This window comes from Peromyscus leucopus, chromosome 8b (assembly GCF_004664715.2).
Source record: "Peromyscus leucopus breed LL Stock chromosome 8b, UCI_PerLeu_2.1, whole genome shotgun sequence".
Lineage (NCBI taxonomy): Eukaryota > Metazoa > Chordata > Mammalia > Rodentia > Cricetidae > Peromyscus > Peromyscus leucopus.
In genome coordinates, this window is record NC_051086.1 from 74164711 (window position 1) to 74185891 (window position 21181).

The window sequence follows — 21181 nt, forward strand, 5'->3', positions numbered from 1 at the left end:
TATAGGCAAGTACAAAATAGATGAATGTTTAAAGAATTTATTGATAATATGCTAAGTAACCTAGATTCTGTTTTAAGCAAGCATCCTATCACTCTTGGTAGTCTTTTATTTTTGAGACAAGGTTTCACTAAGTTGCCCAGACTGGCCTTGAACTCACTCAGGAGTCCAGGTAGAACTTGAGCCATCCTCTTCTCTTAGCTTTCTGAGTATCTGGTCTTATAGATTTGACCACCAGATCTAATATAGTAATACAAAAAATAATCTGTACAGAATTTGTACATGATGGTTATATTCATAGAAACAAAGGCTGCGAAGTTTTCCTTACTAGAATGCCAGACTGATCAATTGTTAATTATTCTGAATTTCATGTGTGCTTTAACTTGGCTATAATTTTTAAAATCTGTGTGGGGGGGAGGGGGGTCCACACGCATGCGCACATGCATGCATACACATACCTATTTTTCTGTGTTTATCATATGTGTGCAGTACCTATGGATGCCAGGGCATCAGATCTTCTGTAGTGGAATTCTGTTAGCTCTAAGAGCTCTAGGCAGCCTGTACGCTGAGAACAAATGCACCAGGTTCTGAATAAGGAGATAGGAGAGTTTGAAAGCCCCTTTCACTCCCTTAGCCAGGCCCTTGCAGTCTAGAGTCTTCAGAGAATATTACTAAACCTGTTAACCTCAACAGCCTCTTCATCTTCACAGTCAGTTTCCTAATTTCCTGATGAAAATCTACACGTAGCTCTCCTAGAGATATCTCAGAACTAACATTTCTAAGGCACAATGGCACAATCCATGATACTCACCTCATACCTTTTTTTCATTTCTTCCCAAATAAAGCCTCTTCTCAGTTTTCAAAGCTATGTCCCAATCATTTCTAGATTAATAATAAATTAAGGAGGTACAGGAACTAGCTTGAGGAAGGTAACATGTTATATAACAACAGAGAAGAGAGTGATGTAGCAAGGTGCTGCTGCTTCCTCGGTGTTCACCAATGGAACTGGTTTCCAAACGCTTTGATCATAGTTCAGCAATGTGCTCAGCATATCCTCCTCTGGAAGTGAAATATGGCTTTCCACCCTAAGTGAGCCATGACTAACTGTGGGCACCTATGTCAATGGGACCTTTGTCTTTACTTACAAGCTTGATAAGAATTCCTCAATTTATCAAATCTAAACAACAATAGCTGCAAGAGATTCCATTTCTTTATGTAGCAAGGAAGAATATTGCCAAGTACACCATAGCATTGTTTGTGAGGAGCATTCCAATTTCAGAGCTAGGAGAGGAAATATACCCTTACAGGCAAACAGATACAGTGCATAGCTAAATATATGCATATTATGTATAACGCTTATATATGCATTTTAAACATATCTTAGGATCAGCTAAATGAAATGTTTTCTTCATATTTGCAGAAGTTTTCTTCTTTATGTTATTATAAATGAAAGAAAACACTTGAAAATTTCAAAATATTATCCATCATCTGATACACAGGGCCAAGAAGGAGACACACCTTGGTCAGGAGTGAAGTTGATAGCAGTGGAATAATAAACAGACAGAATGTGACAGAATGATCATGGCAACATTCATTCATTAATATCTGAGTGAATCTCATTAAGGAAATGACTGTGAAGAAATCAGACTCCTTGCCATTAGGAGGCAAAGGGACCAGTGGTTCAGTCTAGTTAAAATAATCAGAGACTTTGATGTCCGTTACAAAATGAGCTAGGTGATATGAAGCATGGGAACAGGAGCTAGGCACACACACGGGAACAATAAAACCTGGCCTCATCTGCAGTTGCACTGGAGGGACAGGAAACAAATCCTCTGCCAAGTTCTTTAAACTGATATCTGGAATAGCAGAACGGGAAGGAGGTGCTGTTCCCAGCTTAACAGAACAATATACCTACATGGAGATAAGGAAGAATTGGCTCTTTCAGAAAGAGGGAATACAAGCTTGTAAGTGTGGAGATGGAGAAAGAGAAGAACTGAAGGTGAAAGGGGTCTACACAGAGGTCTGCAGGTTACTAATACTAGTTAAGGTAGTTTGGTGGGAGAGGAAATAGGCAGGTGCATTAAGAGCAGATAAAGCTACTGGGAATGCCAGTAAAACCAGTGACAGACTAAAGACGAAGCTTAGAGAGATGGCTCAGTCAAAAGACTGCCTATTATGCACGCAGGAGAATTCAAGTACAGAACCCCAGGACCCACATAAAAATGCATGCAATTCCAGCGCTGGGAAGGAAGAGAGAGGCGATGCTCAGAGCCAACTGGCCAGCCTGTCTAGCTTAATCAACCAGTTCTAGGATCAATAAGAGACCCTGTCTCAAAAGTTAAGGCAGAGAGTGATAGACAAGACACTGGTGTTGACTTCTGATCTCCATTTTCATGTACACATACATGTACCTACACCAGCATACATGCCACACAGACAGACACACACACACACACACACATACACACAACACACAGAGAGAGAGAGAGAGAGAGAGAGAGAGAGAGAGAGAGAGAGAGAGAGAGAGAGAGAGAGAGAGAATGACTAATGGGCTCAAGAGAGTAAAAGGTCAGCAGTATGTACTAAGATGAATTGGAATACAGTTGCATGAGCTGGCTGTTTGGAGCCTGGGGCTATGCATGGGACACTTTGGTGAGCCTGAGTGAAGAGAGGAGGGGACTGGACCTGCGTGGACTGAATCTACTAGGCTTAAGCTGAATCCCAGGGGAGTCCTTGCCTGGAGGAGATGGGAATGGGGGATGGTCTGGGCGGAGGGGGGGTTGGAGGACAGGGGAATCCATGGCTGATATGTAAAATTAACTTAAATTATAAAATAAAAAATTTTAAAAAACATGGAAAAAAGAATGATTTGTTTTTTAGCACACCTCAACCAAAAGAAGGTATATCTTATGAGAATAATTTCTAAATCTGCTAGTTCCTGTACCTCCTTAATTTATTATTAGATGATTAGATTCCTTTGTACTGTGCTAGGGAACCAAACACGGTAGCATGATCTGGCCAACCAAAGGAATAAGTGTGACTTCTCTGAGAGTTAGCTCTATTAATATTAATACGTTCTAATTTGGAAAAGGGTGGAAGTAAATGTAAGTAAGGATAGTCACTATAAAGTAAGTGCTATGACTCAGTAAGTAAATGGGAATTTTGTTCAGAAACGATAGTGTTTGAGCCTCCTGGGAGGTGAGAGGGAGATAGGAGTGGATGGTAGCATTGTTGATAAAAGTGGCCATGTGTAAAATCACTGAATGTAAAGATGACAGCTGGTGTGAGGAGCATTCTCTGAGAAGAGGATGAGGAATTTTTATGCTGGGATAGAAGGTGTGTGGTGAAGTTAGAAAAAGGTAGTCGTAGCTAGTTTCCAAAAGGCTTGGAAAGTTAAGGATTTTTAAATTTTTTTTCCGAGGTGTGGGCTCTATTTCAAGAGCAGTGTAATTGAACTTCTCTTGAAGATATACCATAATAATGAGACTGATTTGCCTTACATTATTGTGTATTCACCTTACCTACAATGTGTTCTGCATGTATTCTTTGATTCTTATACTAAGCTCATATTATAGATACCAACCTTTTTGCTAGGGAAATGAATGGAGTCTCATAGACATTAATAACTTTCCTATGTTTATAGTAATAACTGGAGTTAAAAGAAGGCTACTTCTAGTATGTAGCTTGGGAAAGGAATCCAAAGACTCACAGAAGCAACACTTCTTTCTGGATCACGAGTTAGTTCTGTCAGAATCGGGCTCAATAGATAATATAATAATATGTTATTTAAAACCTTTATAACATAATAATAATTGAAATGAACAGTGATGGCAGTTTACAACAGAAGAACTTAAGTGGCCAGGAACACATTATTATTTGACAAGTACAGTGCTGTCAAGTTTGAGAGTGTTCAAACTGAAGTTCACGTTTAGACATGTCTGGCATTTTGCCTGCCACGTGGTGCAACTGCTCCATAACCTATGAGTGGAAGTGGCCTCGGCATTCCCCTCAAGTCATATCAGCACATATATTGCATATTAATCCATCTGGGGCAGAATTCACTCACTTAAGATGCCAGACTCTTACAAAAATGGCTTTGTTTCCATTCACATGCCATGACTTTTAAACAGATTCAGAAATTTTTTATGATCAGCTAATACCTTATTCTAAGAGGCAAAGAAAAACACTAACAGCTGCAAATACATGTTTAAAACTAAAATATGTATACTCACTAGAACCTGTGGCAGAGGCCTTCTCTCCTCCTCCCAGTACATTCTGCAAAATGTTCTTTAACACATACCGGTCATGGGAGCTGTATAGCTTGAGAAGAGAAGGCAAGAGACTATAGGTCAGTCTAAGCCCTTTTGCCCATCTGGAGTTTTTTAGCCTTTTTCTCTGTATCTTAGCAGTGATTTTCTGTAACAGACATTAGCAGATGTCTATAGCTTAGTTCCTGGGTCCTGGTGAAAGGATGTGCCCTCCATCTCTTTTTTCAAGTGTTCGTGAAGATCTAGCTAGTAATGGCAGAGCTCACATTCAAATTCAGACCTATCTGAATGCTAACCTCCATGCCAGTCCTCCAATGTGGGAGGCTCCTGCTGGTGTGTCGACCTGCTTGATCACTGGATTATAGGTCTTGTGCAGACCGCCACAGCTGCCTGAGTTCATGGATGCAGCCGTCTCATCATCTTCACTAGACACTGCTCCGCTCCAGTTCTCTCTGACCTCTGATCTTAGAATATTTCTGTCTCATCTTCAGCAGTGTTCTGACTGTCCAGGAGGGGGTGGTATAGGTGTCCATCTGTGGCTGAGCACTCTACTGACTCAGGTTAGATTTGAAGTCCAGTGACTTGAATCGTAGAGGTTGTTTCAACACTATCAAAGTAAAATGTTAGTCAGCCTTCTATTACTATACATGCCCTGAGTTAGTCAGCTGATGGTCTGTTTGGATTCACATGCTTCTGTTTCAGTCCTTGGTTGATTGGCCCATTGCTTTTGTCCTAAGACAACATACTCTGGCAGGATGTGACAGTGTGAAAATGCTCATCTAATGTCCAAGAAACAAAAGAGAGAAGCCAGGGTCCAGAATCCTCTTTTTGGCATTGTCTCCGGTGCTTCCAATGCCTCCACTCACCCACCTCTAAGAAATTTCACCTGCTTCCAATATGCCAAGCTGGGGACCAGGCTTCTAGCACACAGGACTTTGAAGGATACTCAGAATTTAATCCTTTGTCTTTTCTGTAGTTATGGAAATAATATTTTCTGTGTTTGTAATAATGAGAAAGTAAAAAACTACCTTAGAATCTGTAAAAGAACAGAACTCCTTCTCAGTTAAATTAAGAGAAAAAAACAAAACAAAAACAAATGACTAAGATACTGGCCAGCAACCACATCAATCTTGTAATTGATAATACTGGTCGTATGTATTTGGGACAGTCATGCACAGGGCCAGGGCTTAACAAAGACAGCCAGTTAAATCAGCATGACATGGCTATGGTGCTATATGCACAGCCTATTAGGCCTGGCCACAGGAGGACTAGCAAATTTAATAAAGAGGATGCTTGATTATTAACTGAGATTTGGATAGGATCAGTATAATAAGGTTTCTTAACCTCATTTAAAAATCAGTGTGCATATTTGTGCATGTGTGTACATTTTGTATGTGTGTGTGAACGTGTATGCATGTTTGTATTGTATGCATATATGAATGTGTATTGTGTGTGCATGTACATGTATATTTATGTCTCTCTGTGTGTAGGTACATGCTGTGTGTCATGTATCACATATCCACTAACCAGAGGAAAGATGCAAGAATGTTCACACTAGGGTGGATGAGTCTCCTATTCTGAAATATTCAGTGTGCAGTGAGTATTTGGCTTACTTGATCAGTCAGACTCTTATCAAGCTCATAGAGCTGAGTTTTGAAAACAAGTGTCCTTTCCTGGCATACAGGCCTGTTGCTACAGTAGGCAGGTTCATTAGCATGACAGTGTACTAATTGCATGTATAGACTATATAATTTTACCAATGTATATTAGTTCACCAGGCACTATTTCAGCATTTTCTATGGAGATTTCTCATTTTTTACTCTGTTTATGACATTATTCATAAAAATTAATTACTTTTATTATGTTAATTTGTTAAAACTATTTTCTTTTTTTTCATAATTTTCTTTTTGACTTTTCTTTTTAGGATGGACGTTTGAAGCCAGGAGATCAACTTGTCTCAGTAAACAAGGAATCTATGATTGGTGTATCATTTGAAGAAGCAAAAACATAATTACCAGAGCCAAATTGAGGTAACAATTCCATCCATATGATAGGATGAGTCATTTAGCATATATATGTAAATGTGGTGATTTAGGATATCTTTTAAGAAAGGTTTTTTACTCTACTAGAAACACTATCTTTGAATTTACTTGATTGCATTTGTTGCATATCCACAAAGTGATGTCTTTTCATCATAGGTCAGAATCTCTTTGGGAGATAGCATTCATCAGACAAAATCTTACAGTGGCCATCTGGGAAATATTTCCTGTCCATCCTCATTACAAGCTTCAGAAGACTGCGGACTTCAAACCTCAACATTTAATCCTCTTTCCCTCCACATGAAACACTGATTCCAAAGACTTCATCCACTCCAAGACTCAGGGCCCAATTTTACCTTCTTTTAAAGCAATTGAGGTAATCTTAAACTCCAGCTTCCTATCCAGTCCATAAATGTTGGTTAAATCTGTATAGAATTGCAATTTCATTAATAATGCTTATTAATAAGTTAGTATTTCCTCGAAAGACATTTTTCCTTTTTAGATTTTTATGATGTATGCTGTGGAATAATCCTTATGCACTGTAATGATTTGTTACTCAAATTGGTGTAATAAAATGCTGATTGGCCAGTAGCCAGTCAGGAAGTATAGGTGGAGCGAACAAACTAAGGAGATTTCTGAGAAGGAGAAAGGCAGAGAATGGAGTTGCTAACCAGACACAGAGGAAACAAGATGAGAATTTCATACTGAGAAAGGTACCAAGCCATGAGTTAAACATAAATTAGAATTATGGGTTAATTTAAGTGTAAAAACTAGCTAGTAATAAGCCTGAGCTACTGGCCAAGCATGTGTAAGTAATATTAAGCCTCTGAATCAATTATTTGGGAAGTGGCTGCTGGGTATTTAGGAAATGGCAGTCAGGAGAGAAGCTCCATTTACAAAACAGATTTTCAAGCTAATGTATCCTTTCTTTAAAAATTTAATCAGAAAACATCAACATACAACCAGCCATGTTTAATTCTCTGCTTCTACCTATTGGAAGATCAGTACTGGTGTGTGTGTGTGTGTGTGTGTGTGTGTGTGTGTGTGTGTGTGTGTGTTCAATCCTTAGTTTTTTCCCTATGTACTGAGACTAATCCTGACCATCCTATCTATAGAGAGTGTTCCCTCACCCTGTCATGTGTGTCCTGTGAAATAGTTCACCTTACTTATTAGATTCCCACAAAATGAGGAATTTATATATCCAAATCAATGTAATTACTTTCAATCTGCTACATTGTCCTATTAAATCACAATTCTAAAGTAGACTCTATATTCTTTAAATTTGTGTTAGGAATAAAATAAGACAAGAAACTTTTAGTCAATAGGATATGTTCCTTAAGAGTAAGTTATGTTCAAGGTAGATGGTGATCAGAGAAACTGTTTTCTGTCATCCTTAGACTGTCTTTTAAAAGGCAAGGGACATGGCCTTCTGTTCTGTTCTTCTTAGACACTGGAGAGCTGAAACTGTTATTACTTTCAACTCTGAAATGCCTTCTTTGAAGATGAATATACCAAACATTAGGAGCTTTATTCTTTTTCGAATATTGCTTTTTAGAATATTGCTTTGATGTCTTTAAACATTCTATTTATGTTAACATGAGCATCTAGTTTGGTCTTTGACCTACTTTAGAAAAGACACATCATCTCCCTCGTTTTCCTTCACAGACAAAACCTGGCTACAATAAAGCAGAACATACTCCAGTTACTTCTTTGGACAACAACCCTACAGATACATCTAATTCAGGTAAATTCACATTTAATTCCTGTCATTTTTTTTCTTCAATTACTCTTTCTCAATGATGAATTCATAGTATGACTTTCAATAAGCCTTAAAGAAGAATATATTATGCTTTTCTTTTTCCTTCAGTGAATAAAAGAGCAAAATGAATGTATTGCTTGGTGCTTTCTGTTAAATGTTGACTTTTGACTGAAATTTATTTGAACACAGAGTTGAAATTTTAAGAAGTACATAATAATAATAAATTTTAAGAATTGTGTTATAATAAATGCCTGTCAAGTTGTAATAGTTAATTGTTGTAATCAAGTAATGAAAGGCTTTTATAGTCAAGATGTGACTTATTGCCCTTTACTGAAGTACTCATGAGATATACGACTGCACCTTAGAAAAGACAATATAGATGAAACAGAACTGAAGAAAAATGGTTGTTTGTTTTAGAAAATATTGTATGAATATAAATTAGAAAGCACAGACATACTGACTTTGATACTGTTTTGAATTACCCTAAAATGACTTGGTGATTTTTTAAAAATAAAATACAATAAAAAATGTCTAAGCTACATATAGAAAAGGATTTTTATCAAACCATGACCTTATTGTCTCAAATATCAAGAAAAATTCCTCCACTGAAATTAACCCAGAAAGTTAAAAAGACAATTTAGAAACTGTATTTAATATAACTAAAAGGCTAACTAACACAATATGCTAAGTTATTATTCAAAGTGAAACCCACATGTATTAATTTTTAATGCCACTATTTTTGCTAAGAATTGCAAAATAAAGAGAACTAGTTTAGATTAGGTGCTACTAGGACATGGACAGATGGTATAGTTTAGTAGACGAGTACATGCTTACCAGGCATGAAGCCCTGTATTCAGTCCCAGCACCAAAAAGAAAACAAAGAAAAGAAAAGAAAGGAAAGAAAAGAAAGGAAAGAAAACAGCCACCATCAGTCTTCACGGGGATCTGTGCTGCGTTCATCATGTTTCCTCTGGTTGGGAGAAGTATTTTCCAATTGGTTAGTAATTTTTAACCAAAATAATATACCTTTTAATTACTGAGCTTTAGTGATTCTTGCAAATACTATTAATTAGTATTCCTTTGACGTAATTAATGTTCAGTCTCTTGATAGACTGTTTTTATTTTAAATTGAGAATTCACATGGAAAGAAGAAGATAGATGAATAAAGCAGGTAATCCAAGATGTAAGGTCAGTCCGAGTTGCTCCATGATGAAAGTCTGGGCCCTTGTTCCTTGATTATACTGTAAAGCCTTAATTATGAAACATGTGTGTAATAAATTTTCAATTTTTAGAGTAACCAAACTAATTAGTCCCTTTAGCCATTTGTTTAGTGTACATTTGCTAAATGCTACCTAGTTAGCAGTGAACACAGCACAGCAGGAATTCCAGAGAGATTTAGGATCTTTCTGTGAGTTACTTAATGTTATTGTAAAATAAATGATGAAGTTAACATCCTCAATGATGAGATTAACATCCTCATTACTCAAATCAGAAAACATTGAAATAAATATATATTTCTCCATAGATTTGCACATACATATGGATTTTCTATTGTACACAAGTAATGTAAAGACATCTACAAAGTAGACTAAGGAGAGTGTGAGCAGGAAGCTCCAGGAGATATTCAATAAAAACAGCCAGTGATTTGCATTTTGTACAGGAGAACACAGGAGCAACCGGGGAAGTCTTAGCCCTTGACCCTGGTTTCTTAGCTCCCTGACCCTGAACCAGTTGCCATAAGGGAAAGTTACAGATTAAAGATCGTTCATATCAAGCACTTAGCATTGTGATTGCTACATAGTATATGCTCAGCACTATTTTTATTATTTATTATATTGCAGAAACGTAAGCGACTATATACTTCAGATAGCATTCCAAAGTAAGAACATGGTTTTAGAGCAGAAGTGAGGGCTTCTTGTGGGTGAGTCGATTTTATGTCTTCCCTTCAACCTCCAAAGCTGGGATACAGCAAAGGACTCATCATAGTATGAAAAACCTATTAAGAAACTTCAGCTTCCCCAAAATCAGACATTCCCTAAGTCTTAAGGGAAGCAGGCAGAAGACCATCCTAATTTAAGGAGTTCCCAAGAGCAGGAGCACAGAGCCCAGAGAGGTGAGATGCTGGAAACCCTGAGAGCCAGCTCTGATGAGAGCACAGATCTGGCAATGGTAAGTAAAGTGAGAATTACACAGTGACCATAAGAAACTATGCTCAATTTTGGAATAAGAAAGTAGTTATTGAGAAATATATTTGAGTAAGTCATTTATAAAATTAAAATATTAACATAGAATATTTTTCTAGGATAGGAATAGCATTAACTCAGACCCACATTTTTATTTCTACATAAATGCAATAGGCGAGATTTACTGGATGGTGTTTTACACAGGACAGGGAGGAGGACCCTCAGAATTGTCTCCACATAACTTACACATGGTGTGGTTTCTCTGGTATAAGTCCATCAGCATAGATGTCCCATATCGGATCCTTAAGCATCACCATCTAGACTCCTTTAGTCAGTGGGTATTCATGTTAGTTAGTTTCTCTTTAGTGGACCAAATACCCGATAAAAGCCACTAAGAGATGACAAGATGACTTGGATTGATGGATCAGAGGGAATAGTCAGCATCATGGTGGGAAAGACATGGCTAAGGAACTCCGTGACTGGGAGCATGTGGCAAAACTTCTCACATGGTTATCCTATCAGGCTGCAGAGAAGGCTGAAAGCAGAACTGAATGTAAACCATCAAAGGCACACACAGCCCTCCTGACTCCCCTCCACAAGCTAGGCCCCAAACACCAAAGCTTCCCTAACTTCTGTAACCTCCCCAAATAATCCCAACAGCTAAGGACCAATTATTCAAATTATGAATCCACAGAGATATTTCACATTCAAACCATTGCAATATTTATTTTAAAAATTTAAACAAGTTTTAATATTAACCTCAACAAAAATATATATAAGATGGCTCTTCTGTTTTCATCTCAGAGTTATTTGCAAGTGTAAAATTGGTTAGAATATTTAAGATCAGCATTATATATGAGTATAACTTGAGATTATCTGTCCATTATATAAATTAGTCTGAGAATTCAGAATTGTTTATTATGGCAGTAAGTTGAACAATAAGCAAGTTTGTGAGTGAACTGCAAATAAACGGAAGCTATTCTTACTTAGGAAGTAAGAAAGGGTGTTAGCCGGGCGGTGGTGGCGCACGCCTTTAATCCCAGCACTCAGGAGGCAGAGGCAGGCGGATCTCTGTGAGTTCGAGGCCAGCCTGGGCTACCAAGTGAGTTCCAGGAAAGGTGCAAAGCTACACAAGAGAAACCCTGTCTCGAAAAACCAAAACCAAAAAAAAGAAAAAGAAAAAGAAAGGTTGTTATTATGTTAGCAATGTGACAAGACTTCATTCCTTTACACTCAGTTCTTTAAAACTCAACCAGTGCTGATGGAGAAAAATGCCTTCTAAGGCATTTGTGTAAAATTTAAAAATTATTTTTACAGTGTTGATCATATTCTTATAAAGCATTTCCTTTCTTCTCATCCTAAAAGGAACAGAAATAGAGGATCCCCAGAGAGGAGCAAATGTGAGGTTGAGGGAGAGAGAGAGAGAGAGAGAGAGAGAGAGAGAGAGAGAGAGAGAGAGAGGAAGAAAGAGAAAGAGAGGGGGGGAGGAAGGGAGGGAGTCATTTATGGCTTAAACAACCCTGAGCTGTCCACAGGCACTGATGTTGTGCCCTGCCTCTTCAAGAATGAACCTGAAGTCAGTGTAGAGGAAGGTAGGCAGAAGATATCAAGCTTTGCCAAGGCACGGTGCTTGCTAGTAAACCAAGGGTTGCATAGTTTTACATTACTTCCCCTTTTCTCTTCACACAGTGTCTCTTTTTCAGTTTTTGTAGTTCCCATGGCTTTACTGATTTTTGCCTTTATAGTCCTCATCAAGTATCAGCTTGAGTCTTTGTGCTTTGATGAAAATTTGATGATGAAAAATGTAGACTCATAGCAGCACTGGTTTTTGGAGTCACTAGAGATTTAGACCATAGCACTGTGGCCTGGATATGAACCTGGGTCATTCTTTACCTTGTCAGGTCCTGTTTTGGGGGTGAGAATAACAACACCTATGCCATTGTGGTTATTATGAAGATTAATGAACTCCTCAAGTCTAACTCATTCACTATCAGCCTAGAGGTAAAAATAGAACTAACGTTATTTCCACCTTTTACCATGCCAGATTATTACACTGAATCTGTCAGAAAACAGTAAAAATGTGTGCCTTGGTGTATGTGGCTGTCATGTGTGTCCCCTTCTCTCTCCTCTGCCCATTGCTTTCATCTATTCCGTGACACTTTCACACACTTGAATTGAGTCGTTCAAGCCCAGTTAGTTTGGGGCTGAACCACAGATAGGTTGGCTAGAGTTCACCTGAGGTTGGTGGCCCTTAGTTGTAGGTCAGGCCCCAATTTGAAAACAGGTCTCAAGATGCAACCTTCAAGTCGAGAAAAGGGGCTCCTTAACTCTTCGATCTTCCGTTCCATTTCAGCCCACGATAATCTTTGCTACCACACTGCAAGTTCGCTACAGACTTTCTCTTAATACTTCAAAATAGGGATTTCATCTTTATTAGCCTCGTGGCCAACAATTAGATGTCATGATAACAAAAGAGTCTTTCTTGCTGTTACCAGAATTGTAAAAATTCTGTCACACTAAAATCAACCCTTCTCAGGGTTTAATTCCATTTGGAGCTAAAAGTCAGTGACAATTTTTTTTATATATACTCTTAACACCTATAAGCTATATTAAAGATTTTGCATAGAATGTTGAGGATGTGTTAAAGGTTTAGAGGAAGACTCTTATTTTCATATGTGCTTCTTATGTTCTTAAGAAAGAGAATGCAAATCATTCTGTACTTAGAGACAGATGCTCTGAGAAATTAAAAAAAATTAAAACACTGCATAAAGATGTGACATTTCAAAAAGTTTTTTCTCTTCCTCTTGTTTCTATGTAGAACTAGTAAAATACCATTTAAGAGTGTATTTAGAACAGTGACAACTTAGATAGGAAGGATTGACATAAATTGCAGAAATTTGTCTTTAAAAATGTGACATATTAAATCGTTTCTCAAGGGCTGGTCTTGGTGGCACCTAATTTCACATTCCTGCAAACACAAAAAGCATATCTGCATAATTAAGCTGTATTGAAAACATACAGAGAAATGGGTGAGGAGAGTATTTTCTTTAACTCTTAAGAGTCCACTTCTATTGCTAGAAATCCAGTCCTTCTGTAAAATGGAATGGGATTTTTAGCTCAGAAAGTTGCATGTCCACATCGTCCTTTTATGCGTAAGTGTTAGAAGTTACACTTAGAGGTTTTCTAGACTACTGCCACAGTTCCTGTAGTGGTACTCTTTTCCAGTCAAGGAAATATCATGGTCTTTCTGACTTGCTAATATTGTTTCACTTGCTTGAACAGCGAGGCCTTTGCCTTACAGTTACCAGGGCATTGTGGTGAGCATCATAATGGCTAGATATCTGTCTTTTAGGCTAACATTTCCATGAGACTTCATAATGCGTAATTTACTATGCTGTATATTATATCTTTTAGCACTCAAGTAAAGCTGATTTATATGATACATTTTAGACTTACAGGGGAAAAATTCATAAAAACAAAAGTAAGACCTGCCAACTGTTTAACCAGAATTATTTTTGAACAGCAGGAGCCCAGAACACAGCTTGTCAAATGAAAGGTTCTATTCCAATTAGATCTCCAATTAATGTGCACCCTGTTGTCTTCTAGAGATTGCTCCTGCCTGGACTGATGATGATTCTGGACCTCAAGGAAAGAAGATTTCCCTAAATCCTTCTGTTCGCCTGAAGGCAGAGAAACTGGAAATGGTAAATCCCTTAAAATTTCATTTTCTTCACAAGACAGCAGGAAAGAGCTGTGTTGTGGAGCCATTGGGTTCTTGGAGTAGCTTATTTAATTAAATGAGTGACAGTTTGGGTTTCAATTATTTAATAACATTTCAATTTGGAAGTTCATACTAGTTCACTAGTGTGAAATACAACTCAAACCTTTGGTTACTAAACTGACATGCAAATGAGTTTCTTTCTCTTTGGCTAGGGTAATGGCTCAGTGGGTGTAGGGCTCGCCATGGAAGCGTGAGAAGCGGAGTTCCATCCTCCAGAACTCACATTTTAAAAAGCCAGGCTTGTGGGGAAGCGCAGATACGCAGATCTGGAGTCCACTGGCCAGTTAGTTGTACTGGTTGGCTTTTGTGGTGACTTGACACAAGCTGAAGTCATCTGGGAAGAAGGACTCTCAGTTGAAAACAAAACAAAACACAATTGTCTTCCTCAGGTTGGTTTGTAGGCAAGTTTGAAGGACATTTTCTTGATTAATGATTGATGTGGAAGGGTCCAGCCTACAGTGGGTACTGCTAACCCTCGGCAGTTGGTCCTGGGTTATATAAGAAAGCAGACTGAGCATGTCATGGACAACAAGTCAGTAAGCAGAACCCCTCCATGGTCTCTGCTTCAGTTCCTGATTCCAGGTTCCTGCCTGGAGTTCCTGTTCTGACTTCTCTCCATGATATCATTTGACTTGAGGGTTGTAAGCTGAAATAAAGTCTTTCTTCCCAGAGTTGCTTTTGGTCATGGTGTTTACCATAGAAATAGAACCCCTGACTAAGATACCAGCTTAGTCTATTTGGCAAGCTCCAAGCCAGTGTGGAAGGGGACTGAAGAGTAACAGCCAATAATACCCTCTGATGTCTCTGCAGAGATGTGTGCCCATACATGTGTTACTCCCCACCAAATATATATATACACACACACACACACACATACATATATATGTTTTAAAGAAGAAAGTAGTCAGGTCCACATGAAATGTAAAGCTGAGGGCAGTGCCCTAGGGGACTAACAGGAAGAGTAAAGCATTGAGCGCATCATGTACAAAAAACAGAAGACGATTAAAACAAAGAAATTAAAGGTGAAAAGCACTTGAAAATGGATGAAGCTCCTGAGGAGCTAAGAAGAAAACTCTACCACATCTGGATGCAGTGCTAGAACTCGACACCCCATCTTCCTGTGAGATTTATAGATACTGACTTTCATGTTTGTAGAAGAATATGAAACTGCATAGCTAGAATAAACACATTATAATTAGAATAAACATCATAATTATTCCCAGATCTACCTTTGCTCCAAGTTCCAAGTAGTACCTTCCTCATCACCAATTTAAATCTTCCTGTTGTTTAAATGATGGTCAAATCTACCTCTTTTCCCAGAATTTCCTGACTATGATTGCTTGGGCAAATACTGCCATATTTACATATTTGTAGCACTGACTACCATGCTGTACTGCCTTCCAATCTCTTTTTGTGTTCTGTTTTATCAGTGAGATTGAATATTTCTTCACCAATAGTACCTACCTGCTTAAGCCCACATTTTTTGCCATCTAGACAAGAACATGGGCCTTTTCTCATGTAACTCATTTTCAGGCATAATTACCCTAACGAAAGACAATTCAACAAGAGGAAACTATGGGTTTTACTTCTCACAGAAGCCTTCAGAAATGAATACCCAAATAATCCGGGAAATCTGTATACATTTATGATTAGTTTAGAGCAAAGAGTGGCCAGTGTTGTAGGATGACTAGGCAATGGGAATATGTTATGACCTAATAGTAATAATAGCGGGAACTTTGAAAGGCTCATTCAGTTAACAGTGTACTATTAGAACAATTTCCAAAAGCATACAATAGATGCAAAATATACAACATGGTAAGCTGTGATAAATTTTTAGATACAGATAACTTTTAAACATTGTATAGAGTAAAACTTAATTTGTAAAAAAATATATAATAGTTGTAAGTTTATACACAGGCACCATATTCAGAGGAAAAAAATCTGGAAAACCATACGAATTGGTAATAGCGATTGTTCCCAGAGCAGTAGTTCTCCACATCAGGAGTATAATCTTCTTCCTCAGATGACCTTTAGCAATATCTACTGTTTTGGTTGTCAGTAGTGAAGACCAAATCCAGATTCCCAACCAGGACTAAAACTACATCCTAAAACTCTATGTCCTGAAATTTAAATAATATTTCTAACAACTAATGAGTCAATTGTTGCTAGCAAACATACAAAATGTGTCTCATTTTCTTGTAACTAGAGGAATTCAAACTAACATATTTCTGATATCATGACAAAGTGAAGATGTGAAAACAACAAATTCTGTTAAGAATGTAAGAAGGTAAGATTGTTTCTATGTTGCTGGCATATTTAATGAGTACCCATATTCAAAGAACAATAGAGCGGTAGTAAAGATGACACTGCCTGTGGCTCAGCATCTCCTCTTACATGCATTACAGTAGAAAAATTTACATGCATCTATAAGAGGACATGTGTTGGGCCCCATAAGGCCCAGGCATGAGGCCCAGCATAACTTCCTGAGCCTAGCTTGAGTTTGATGCCTGACCTGGGACATGACTTCCACATACTAGTGACTCAGCACTACCCAACCTAGAATTGCCTCTGCCTGGTAACTGCTGAGATGGCATTGTCTCAGTGGCCCGCTGTCCTTACCCTTTCCCCCCATCACCCCAACCTATATAAGTCCACTCCTGATGCAATAAAGCGAGTTCCTGCTTTGACAAGACTTCTGGCCCAGTGTGCTTCTGTCCGGTGGAATGGGGGGTCTGGGCTATCCGACACTCACCATCCCTCTCATCCCCAGGGAGAGAACTGCTGGACCGGTCCTGCCTCTGCCCTACCTGTTGGTCAGACTGACAGACATGTATAGTGTTTTGTAATAAAAATGGTGAAGTAATTATAAATGTCTATCAATCAGAGAATGGATAATAAATGAAATACCACAAAATAAGTAAACTATGTAGGTAGGCAATACTGAACAACTGCAAAATCATTAAGTTAAGATAAAATAAAAAAATTGTAGTGATCCTTTTAGGTTACATCGTTTGAGTAAAATTTTAAACGCACAAATTAAAGTGGACATTATTTAGGGGACATGTACTTGCATACTAAGTAATAATGAAGAATGGACAAGAAGAATGTAATGACCTTAGGCCAGCATTTACTCTGAAGATCCGTAGAGGAAGCTTTCAACTCAATCTCTAGCCTTATTTCTTGAAAATATGTGTAGATTTTAAACAAATATCATTAAATATTTTAATATAGCCAAGTACTTAGATGTTCTTTGTATTCTTTTAAAAAAATATTTGTAACTTTTTTCAAGATGAAAAGAATACACAAATGCTAAAAAATCTTTCTTGAATGTATGTAAACAGTACTTTTGGCTTTGATAGGGTAGATGGATGGTTCTAAACCAACCTTAAAAACACTTTAAGAATCTTTTCTTGTCCTCGGCCTTCTTTCTGTTTCCTCCACTGTGCCCAGTCAAATTGTGTGCCTATATGTAAATGCTTTTAGTGATAGTGTGTCCTCTGTGCACTTGTATTAAGTAAAACATTGTACTTACTAAGATTATTTGTACATTATTCTCACCCTAAAGACCATAAACTTTTTAAGAATAGAGATTGTATGTTATTTGTCGATATCATTGTGCAGAGGTATGTGCCTGACAAATAATAAGTACCAAATGAGTATTTGGTTCAAGAATTGGTGACTATTTGAACATATTCCAAATGGTGTAGATATCTGCCAGTATCTTCTCCTTTAACAAATTTTGTTTAGCTTTAATGTGACTGACATTGTATGCACTCTTGCTAGAATCCAATATAGGGCACCCAGACAGTTTTTATACATTAAAATTAGTTTGGAGTATATATAACTAGAGAATCCCAGGTAGCATTGGAAACTTAATGTTCTTACCATAAAGTCCAGAAGAAAATAACCAGGGAGAAGCCAAGAGGCTCCAAGTGTCAGGGACCCACATCCCAGCCATTCAGATAGACCACTTCTTCCATCATTGCTGAGGTTCCTGGTAGAGCGCCTATTCCACCATCATTGCTGAGGTTCCTGGTAGAGCGCCTATTCCACCATCATTGCTGAGGTTCCTTGTGAGTCAAGATACCTGATCACTTCTCTTTCCCTTCTCCCTTTTTCTTAAGGTGAAAGGGAGAACCTCTTTCTCTACTTTTGTTAGGAGACTTCCTGCATGCTCTCTAGCACCTCGCTGTTGTCTAGCACATATATAGCCCAGGACCTCATCAAAGGGGAAAGTGGGCTGCAAAGGTCTTTTAGCTGGAAATTATGGTTGCTTCTATTTAAGGCTAAAGATCATGGAAAAGACAGTAGAGTACGAGAAGGAGTATCTACACATTTTATTTTAAAGACAGAAGTTATTTACCGAAAGAGAAGAGCCTGATGGAGAAATGGGTGTCAGAGAAAACTTTTCTTTATTTTGTTTGTGTTATATTTAACCCTAAACTAGCCAAAATTAAGAATATTTTCCATTTAACACAATTCTATCAACTTCATTTCTATCCTCAAGATAACAGCTGAATGTTTTTCATGTTTTTCGAGTGTTATCTATAAACTTGACTTCAGTAAAATTTTTCTGTTATATTTCTTCTGCAAAAGTCACATAGACTAGAAAATAATTTTATTTTTGGTCCTACAGCCATGTTTGTAAATATGGCATTAGCCAAGATATTTGCTGTGGGGGTCGGGCATGGCAGACTTGGGAAGGTAATCGTTTTTAGGTAGTTAATCTACAGTCAGCAGACTTGCCATGGGATCTAATTCTGGTCACGGTTCCCCCTGGTGATTTATAAAATATAGTTCTAGTGAAATGTTTTACCCTTTAGAGGTTTGAAAATTGCTTCTCATAAGACCATTTCCTTTCAGGCTCTCAATTACCTCGGTATTCAGCCAACAAAGGAACAACATGAAGCCCTGAGACAGCAAGTCCAGGCTGACTCAAAGGGGACAGTGTCTTTTGGAGGTAATGTCTTCAGTGCATCATGTTGTATTATCACAGACAGTTGGTGAAAGTTATTGTGACCCATTTTCATTAAGAGAGCTTGTTCCTCAGAGGGAGAATGAAAACTCACACCATGCTACTTGCAAATTCCTTAACAGGTACTTTAAAAACAGCTATTGATACTAACCTGGCTGGATCAGCAAAAGAGAGACCTGTATCAGGACCCATTAGCTCTAGATATCATTAGTCTATCACGTTCTTTTTCCATGTTTTATTTGCTGCATAAACATTGCTTTAATAATAACAAAAGAAATTAGTGCAAAATATACAAATTTTAATTTCATACTAATTACATCTACTTCCTTTGCTTTCAACTAGTGGAATAAGAAGTTTTTACTGTACTGAGTAATTATTCTTAGAGATGGCATAATGCTCCAAGGTTTTATACACTTGGGATATTGATGGTTTCTCAGTAGCTATTATTACAAATCTATATTTATTGCAGCTTTTATAAATCTGCATTTATACTTTCAAATTAGCAATTTCTTCTCTTTTGTAATAGGATAACCTCCACAATGGTTTGGAATTTCAATATCTATCACTAAGTTATTTTCCAAAAACTGTTTCCTATTTGTATATTCTACTATTTGAATGTAATGTCTAGCATTTGTTCTATAATACACATAATAAATGCTACATTGTATCATTTTAAAACATCTCTATTAAAATAAAGAAATTCACTTTTTATATTTGAAATGAGGAAAAACATATTTGGGGTCCCATCTCCTCTTGAAAATCACCCCCAAATAATAGTAATAAGAAATAGAAATATACATACCACTATAACAACAACAACAAAAAAAAAACCCACAACTTGTAAGGACAGAAGAGGGGTGCAGAGAAAGCAGTACCTACATTAGTGTGCAGAGGCCGGTGAAGCCCAGGCATCTGAAGATGGAGGACTATATGCAGGGCAAGCTAGCATAGAGTACCAGTATGACTCTAGGCTGGTTTCGTCTGACATTGAAATCAGAGTTCTTAGAAATGCTGATATGGACATTTATCTATGCTGCCTTTTCACTTTCTCAAGCAGTGGAGCACCTATTACTTCCTTAAACTGTAGCACAAATCTTAAAAGGTCTTATTAATAAAATCAAACCCAGAGCCAGGTATTGGGGTGAATTATCAGAGAACCAGAACAACCCACAGCTATCTCACCTCGCCAATTCCTCAGCTGATCCTGTTTCCTCAGTCTGGAAGCCTCTGAGTCCTCATCTGAATGGGTTTCAGCTGAACTGCTGCTAAAAGCCTGACTAGCCTACTTCCTGGTCCTCATGCCTTATATACCTTTCTGCTTCCTGCCATCACTTCCTGGGATTAAAGGCATGAGTCACCATGCCTGGCTGTTTCCAGTGTGGCTTTGAACTCTCAGAGATCCGGATGGATCTCTGCCTTCAGAATGCTAGGATTAAAGTTGTGTGTGCCACCATTTTCTGACCTCTGTATCTAGTGGCTGTTCTGTTCTCTGACCCCAGATAAATTTATTAGGGTGCACAATATTTTGGGTAACACAATATCACCACATTAAACTTCCTGGGAGAAGTACATATTTCATTGATAAATTAAACCAGAGACATTGTGAAACTATACTTGTTAGCAGCAAGGGAATTGGGGGTTGTCTGTGGTGAGTCATTGCTCAAAACATGTACCCAGATGCTCACTGACATTTGCATCCGTGTTTATAATCATAGCAGGGGATTTAAGGCGTGTCTCTGAGGAATCTAAACAAAAATGTCAGCAGACCACCAGATTGTTTGCCTATAATAAAATAATCCTTCCAGTTGACAAGGCAAGTTATGCACACATAATTTCCAGCCAACTTTTTTTAGTGTCTTACTAATTGTTAAATAAAACTCAAAATCAAGAGTTTGTGGACATTTGATAAGATGACATAAAATATGGAACCCAAAAGTATCAGATAAACAGAAAAAAGAAAAGAAAAAAATGGTGCGAGCAGAAGATAACTTTAGATAAACTAATTAATACCCCTAGGAAAACAAAAAAAGATGATGCACCCATGAAGTATAAGCAGAAATGGGTAAAGTCAGAACAGAGAACATTTATAAGGATCCTTTGAATTACAATGTAATAGCTACAGTTAAAACTTACTAAGGATACATAGGTGAGTAGACATCACAGTGTCTTTATGTTATGG

At 37.8% G+C, this 21181-nt stretch overlaps 1 protein-coding gene and 1 long non-coding RNA gene across 2 annotated transcripts in view; one reads left to right on the forward strand and one right to left on the reverse strand.

Moving 5' to 3' along the window:
• The window catches only part of Stxbp4 (syntaxin binding protein 4), a 169381-nt gene that overhangs the window by 118163 nt on the left and 30037 nt on the right, over positions 1–21181 (reverse strand). The gene's annotated exons all lie outside the window — the stretch shown is intronic.
• LOC119087021 lies at positions 6594–19222 on the forward strand. The gene is made up of 4 exons (XR_005090440.1): positions 6594–6680; positions 7970–8048; positions 13853–13950; positions 18891–19222. It is a non-coding gene; the product is annotated as an uncharacterized LOC119087021 (long non-coding RNA).